Here is a 7,126-nt window from a genome sequence, read left to right as displayed (position 1 = left end):
CACATTCTCTTTCTATATATTCTATATATTATATATATAATTCTATATATATTATATATAGAATATTATATATAGAATTATATATATATATATATAATATATATAGAATATATAGAATTATATATATAGAATATATAGAAAGGGAATGTGTGAATAGTCTACACCTTAAAGAAAGCGACAAAGAGCATTTGTATAAGAAAGTAAGATGTGGGAATATATTATGTTTGACATGAACAAGAGTTGAACGGAGATACTCTTGAAGTTTTTGAACCAATCGTCAAATATTAATAACGAGAATTTAACTTGTAAAGAAGAAAAGGCATTTGAAGGAGAAGAAAAAGCTATTTGATAAAATATAATAGGCACGTGATTTAGTGACTTCTATAAATTAGTGGCAATTTATGTAGACATCATATCTGAATGTGCCGTTGGTTCAAATATTCCGATATTTGGGATGTCGCAATTTCAGCAGTTTGCTATAATTAATTATGTTTATATTCAGAGTAGTCACAATTGTTTGAATTTTGACCACGTTTCAGGATATCTGCTCTACTGTACGGTAACGCGATGGTAAACTAGGTCAATGAGAGTCTCGACTAATATCTAGTGATTTAGAATTGAATTTAAACATTTTCAAATCAAACGTTTATTGCTTAAGAAAAATAAGGAAGATATATTGCAATTTTTTAAATACTTGTAAGGCGAATTTTAATGAAAGCTGTAATAAAAGTTTTCATTCATATTTAACATAAAAAACGTTATTGTGGTTTAAATACAAAAGCTAGGTACATAGCGTTGCTGAATTTTTTTTAGATCTATTGATAACCAATATTTTTGTATTACATTATTTTCATGTGATTATATTTCATGTAGTATAGATATAGAAGTATAAATAAACGACCGATATACTCCAAATCTCTTGTCTGTGGTTAAAAAAACACAGTTTTGAACATCTTTTTTCAGAAAACTCTTTATATACACTGAAACGCTGGTACCTCGTTCAAAGAATAAATGACGTTCAAAGTTCTGAAAGATTAATGGAAATAGTTTACGGCTTTACGTAGTTATTGAAATAACAAGATATACCCGTTGGGAAAAGTTTTCTTTCATCATCGTGAATTATTAATTCTGAGTAAGGAAAATTATAATGAAAGCACCGCGTAATCAAATTTATGATGCAAACCAAACTTGGAGTCTTGAAGTTTGCGATTGAGAAAAGGTAAATTTAAGTAATGTAAAATTAGCTTTGTAACCTTTTCAAATCGTAGTTGCATAGTTCTTCTGTTAAAATATGCACACAATGCTAATATTAATTACACTTATTATTAGTTATTATCCTATTACTAATTAAACGTTTAAAGTACAGTAATTTTCTTTGTTTCAGATCCGCAATCTTTAATAGAAGTACTGTAAGAAATGTAAGCATATTATAACTTTTATTTGGTAATTGGTTTTGTGTTCTTTTCCGTAACATAATAATTATGTTCATTGGTCCTAAATAGAATGACAACAGAAAAGAATAACAGCAAGAAAAACTGAGATAAGAATTGTTTCAGAAGTTAGAATGATAATATGAATAATATTACATTTCATTGATAATAATTACTTTGCAAAATTTAGGTCGGCTGCTTATGTAACTCTAATTAGATTTAAAGAGGACAAATTTAATGTACACTGCGTACACTCTGTTTAAAAAGTACTGTTCGAGCATAGAGAACCAGACCATTGTGTTTTGGATAATTAATTTTTGACCTACATATTTCGTAACAATTCCGGTCTCTGAATGCACGGTACCAGGCGAATGTGGAACAAATGTTTCCCTGGAGATATTTCCAATAACGCGTTGCTGACATTAAACCACTTGAATATTTTATGAAGAAATTGCTTGTACGTTACGTTACAATAACGTTCAAATATTATATTTGAACGGACCTAATAAACCTTAATAAAACACAAATACGGCTTAATATACAGGGCGAAATACCGATTTCACCTAATTCGACCACCTTAAATATATCGCTTATTTTGTATGATAGAAAAATGTCAGGGGGAGAAAAGTCGAAATTCGAAATTCAAAGTATTTTATAGTCGATGGCTACTGGTTCAAAGTCGTGAATAATTTGTTTGCTTCGTCCAATACATCAAAGGTTTAATAGGTAATCAATTGTTTTTATTTCAAATATACAGAGTTCTTAAGAACTCGATTTGATATTTCATGGTGACCTTTTTTATATCGAATATTTATACAATTGGAAGCACAAAAAGGGAGATTAAAAATAATTTACCAAATACATAGCGTTCTAAACTATTTTTATTTGACTTTGACTACAACAGCATTGTTGCAAATGTGGCATTAGTTCAAATAAAAATTCACTTTAAATCTATCTGTAATAATATACTAAATTCGAATCCAGTACTCACTCGATATATGTATACAAGATGACCCAATTCAATCTATAAATGAACGTGTTCTGGAAACTGGGTCGAATTTGTAATGTTCAATTCATTTCAGAAAACTATATCTGTTTCATGATTGATACGTTGGCATTACAATTTAATCAATCACGAATTACTCTACGCCTCTTGGAATACTGCTATTCCATTATTATATATTTCATCTGAGAAACTAAGAAAACGCGACTACTTATTCTTGATTACTCTTAACTTACTCAACATTGTTATTTACATTTAGGGTTAATTTCATCGGCGTCAATAGTAAGAATTCTATAAAATCATCACTTTTGGAGACTACACACGTACAGATATGTTCTTCGTAATCTTGCATCTGCAATTAAAACAAAATCGACGTTTATCTAATTTCTAAAAATTAGAATTTCGTTAAACTCAGACCATTACTGTTAGAACAATCCACACCGCGATACCATCGGACTGCGTCTGTAACCGTTAAAGCATAACGCGGTATCAGGACCCCCAGCAGAAGGACAACAATCGTTCTCCTCGCTCGAACCCTTTCGTTTCCTCGCATCTTTCATCGGAATCAGGACTTTCAACGAGCAATATTTGCGTTCCCGGATTCTTGTGATTCCGGCGATGCGATCTCCACGAGCCGATGGAGAATATTTTTGCCGTTCGGGGTGCTAGCGGAATCGACGTTGCACGGGATAATCATACATGCAAATGCGATTACAAATATCTCGGCATCGCTCCGGTCGTATTCGTCGTGGATGCCACCGTAAATCTTGTTGAATAGATCGCTCCCGGGATTGGCTTATGGCTACCACGGCCAAAACGGTCCTGGAAACTAGGAAATACCGTAATCTCGACAGCAATGCGCGTGCAAAATTCGCGTCCAACGGAAACGCCTGGATCATCCCGTTAATCTATCCGTCTCCAACTGTTTCCTCGTTTAAAGTGCCTTTACGGAATTACGCGACGCGATAATGCACACGGCGAAGCATGTTTAATCGCGACAGATAGAAAGAAGCGCTTAGAGCGGCTTTGTTCGAGCAAATATAATGGCCGGCCAAGCTCTCCGGGATCCTTAAAACCCTGTCTCGACGAGTAAACGCGACAAAGATTTCCCCTACCGAGATATACAGTCTCTGGTCATCGAATCAAAACCGTGGGTAAGTAAGTTCCTTCTTCTTCGGCATTTAGGAACGCGTCGGCTTCTCGATCATCAACCCTCGTGGGACGATTTTTGTTAGAAAATTCTAATAGGCGTAAAGGTGTCGATGTAAACAAAAATATCAGCTTATACGGAATGATAAGACGGAACTTTTTTATACTTACAGTTTATTCGCGGAACGTTTAGTTCCAGAGATAAAAATTGAGAACTTAGAGGACCTTTTTCCTGAGGTCTCGTAACGGTCTGGTCCTGTTGCTATTGTCTTAAAGAAAAACAAGCAACGGTTGAACGATCGATTTGAACAAAAATATCACCTTATAGAGAATGACAAAACGAAACTTCGTTTTATATTTACAGTTTATTCATACGACGTTTAGTTTCTGAGATAATGATAGAAAACTTAGAAGACCTTTGATAGAGAAACTTTGAATAATCGTCTTGATTTCGAAGGAGCCGATTTGAAAAATTGAGAAATCCCACCGACTGCGGATTGCTCTGTCAGTTCCGTAAGTATGATCAGGGGGCTGTACATAAACACAACCGTTCAGAATATAACGGAATAATTCACGCCATGGTTGAAACATCTGTGCTGCTCATGGTGTGGCCGTGTAGAGATTTGTAGAAGTTCTGGGTTATGTATGTTCCCCGCGCAAGACGCTATGAAGTACTTTAGCCGAAGAATGGTAATACCTCCAAAGACCCCGGGGCCATTCTGAACATGCTCTACCGCCTACCGAACGCCAGAACTAGAAGACAAGATGTTGGGAAAGCTAGTATTCTTATCATTTTTCGATTCACCGAGGTCATATACTCGAAACGTTCGTTCAACTCTAGCCTTGACTGTTTTCAGGGCGTTTATTCTCGAAAGATATCTTCTTACTAATGTAGATACTCAAACAACATTAGAGGATATACACGCGAATTCTAATTAATTTTACGAATGTTGATTTTTTTTTTTTTTAACCCTCCATGGACCGAATATTTGTTCTGTGAACAATTTGTAAAACATTTACTTTGATATTTCAGGTTGATGATGCTCCTAACCGTCATCAACATTGTTATTGGTCATCGGTATTTTTACGCAAAATTTTGAAGCAAAGTTAGCTTTGTATATGCCTTGTAGAGCTTTAGAATCAGGCTAATTTGGTGAAAACTTAATTATCAGATTCTGTGTGTTCCAAAAGTATCGATGTAAGTAACAGGGATTGAACTTTTGACCTGTACATGTACGAAGTGTTCGAAGCAATATGATCAGGTCGTTGTGCCATTGAATGGAAGAATGACTAGAACTTTATTTTAGTCATGCGCTTTTAGAAAAAGGTCATAATTAAAGCTTTGTTCTCATGCAGAAATTTCACGAAATTGTGCCAGACACAATACCATTGATAAAGATAACGACATTGCACGAATTCAAGGATCAGTCGAATTTAAAATATTCGTAGGAAACAAAGGTAATAAACAAAATGTACTCATAGCGCGCCAACTATCGGTAATGTCGTGGCTGCAGAAATGTTTTAAAGAATTGTTTGAGCACAAAACACTCGAAGAATCTAGAAGTTTATGGTACACGAGCAAGAAAGCTCTTCCGGCTCTTTTTCTCAATCGGGAAAAAGTTGCACCAATACGAACGGTGTTTCATAACGAGAATGAAAAAAGGTTCACAATTTGTTGGAGGGATTTCCGATTTTCATGAGAAAATGTGATATGGACGTAAAATTCCAACGCAACAATGGGTATTCACGTGCCTATAACTGGTCGATGCTTTATTGCCGTTGCAGTTAAAGTTTCAGTACTTCATCGTATCCGATATTGATTCTATCTATCGGTTGCTGTCGTTTACCGATTGGAGCTCGGTACACTTTTTGCTTCAAAATTCAGACACAATTCATCCATCGTCGAATATATTACTTCGAGCGCTCATGTATCATTCGATTTCTAAAGATGAATTCTTAAGTTGTTGCAATATATTTACTCGGGCACGAATTCTTTGACACGTTGGCCGCCATGTCACCCATATATGGGAGACGGGGTTTATTGGTAAGGTATTAAAAGAATTCATTTTGAAGGTTAGATATTAAGGAAAATGGATAGAATTTATGAATGTGAGAAGCCTACAGAAATAATTTTCAATCGTCTTAAAACAAATTTTAGCCTGAAAAGAAAGTTTCACAAGTATTGGTCTAGTGTCAACGCGTTGGAATTGATCGCTATGCTTTCAGCCGTAAAAGGAGAACGAATGAAATAAGTTGTATTTTTAATGCATAGGGCGCTCGCCTATCCATACCTATGCATTACCTAAAGAAAAGTTTATCCATCTTCTTTATACGAAATTTAATTCTTCTGCAATAGAATACATTGGAACAGAAAGGTTTTGTTTAAAGCACTAAAGCACGGTAAAAATTTTCACGACTATTAATCTGGCCGCCAACGTGTTCACCTACATCCGGTTCACGTTCAAAGAACTCGTTCAACTTGACACATTCGCGACCGACAGATATTTTACGTTTCTACTACGGAGTACTGACGAAAATAATAAAATTCTGAAACTGGACATCATAAAAATTTAATCGTTAGGGCGAAGATAAAATTCTTAGAATATGTTTCGAAATATCAACGTTGTAAATATGTAGTGTATAACATAAAAAAAAAATGTTTATAATTTTTCATTTTTATAATTTATATTTTATAATTTTCTAACCGGGAATAGAATTTGAAGTGACGTGAATTCACATCAGCGGTCGCATATTATATTTCCAGTTTTTTTTACAAAGTACTCCAAATATATATTTACATAACTTGGTTTCCTTTCTTCTACTTGCAAGGGAAGCCGCAAACTATAGTCAGGGACTTTTATTAATTTGTCTTAGACGTAGGGGCAGGACGCCCAGAACAATCACGGAAAGTAGCGCACAATATCTTCAATTTTCCAGAAATAAATTCAATCAAGCACTGTCAATGTTACTTTATTAGACTCAAGAATCATCGTTTCTTGAATGACAAACCGAAGTCTTGTAAAACCATATTCATGCATCGAACGTCGTGGACGACGTGTTTGTCACAATCTTTAGGAAAACTAGTTACACAAAATTACACACAACTCTGTTCTCGTCTTGACTTGAATAATTTTACGAAAATTCTTGTTATTATATATAATGTTATCAAACGCAGATAGCGATGCGCCATGTCACCGAAAACCATTGATATAAGAACACCGACGTACGTATAATTTACCATCGCTCGAAGTCAAGGCAAACACACGATTCACATTTTGTATCGTCCACTCCATTTTTCCTGAATCAAGACTCATCCAGCGAACTAGTTAAAAATCTCGTGCGCAAGCTGTGACATTACTGACTACTGATTTATATCTTCGCACCTTTAAGATTGTATTTTTCAAAAATGAAAAATGGAGTCGATACTTTCAAATGAAACATTCGTGCCGAAACTCAGAGCAGTTTCTGTTTTTCAGGAAATACGTACATCGATTCTTCGTTTCTCAAAAATAAAGAGAAAGTTGCTACTTTCCGAGGTTCTAGA

At 34.8% G+C, this 7,126-nt stretch overlaps 1 protein-coding gene across 2 annotated transcripts in view; it reads right to left on the bottom strand.

Moving 5' to 3' along the window:
• LOC128891141 (lipase member H-A-like) overlaps nucleotides 1-7,126 on the bottom strand; it is a 222,896-nt gene that overhangs the window by 97,640 nt on the left and 118,130 nt on the right. The gene's annotated exons all lie outside the window — the stretch shown is intronic.

The sequence above is a fragment of the Hylaeus anthracinus genome, unplaced genomic scaffold (assembly GCF_026225885.1).
Source record: "Hylaeus anthracinus isolate JK02 unplaced genomic scaffold, UHH_iyHylAnth1.0_haploid 12001, whole genome shotgun sequence".
NCBI lineage: Eukaryota > Metazoa > Arthropoda > Insecta > Hymenoptera > Colletidae > Hylaeus > Hylaeus anthracinus.
The sequence above is the reverse complement of the archived record's forward strand: the minus strand, read 5'-3'. Positions and strand labels throughout refer to the sequence as shown.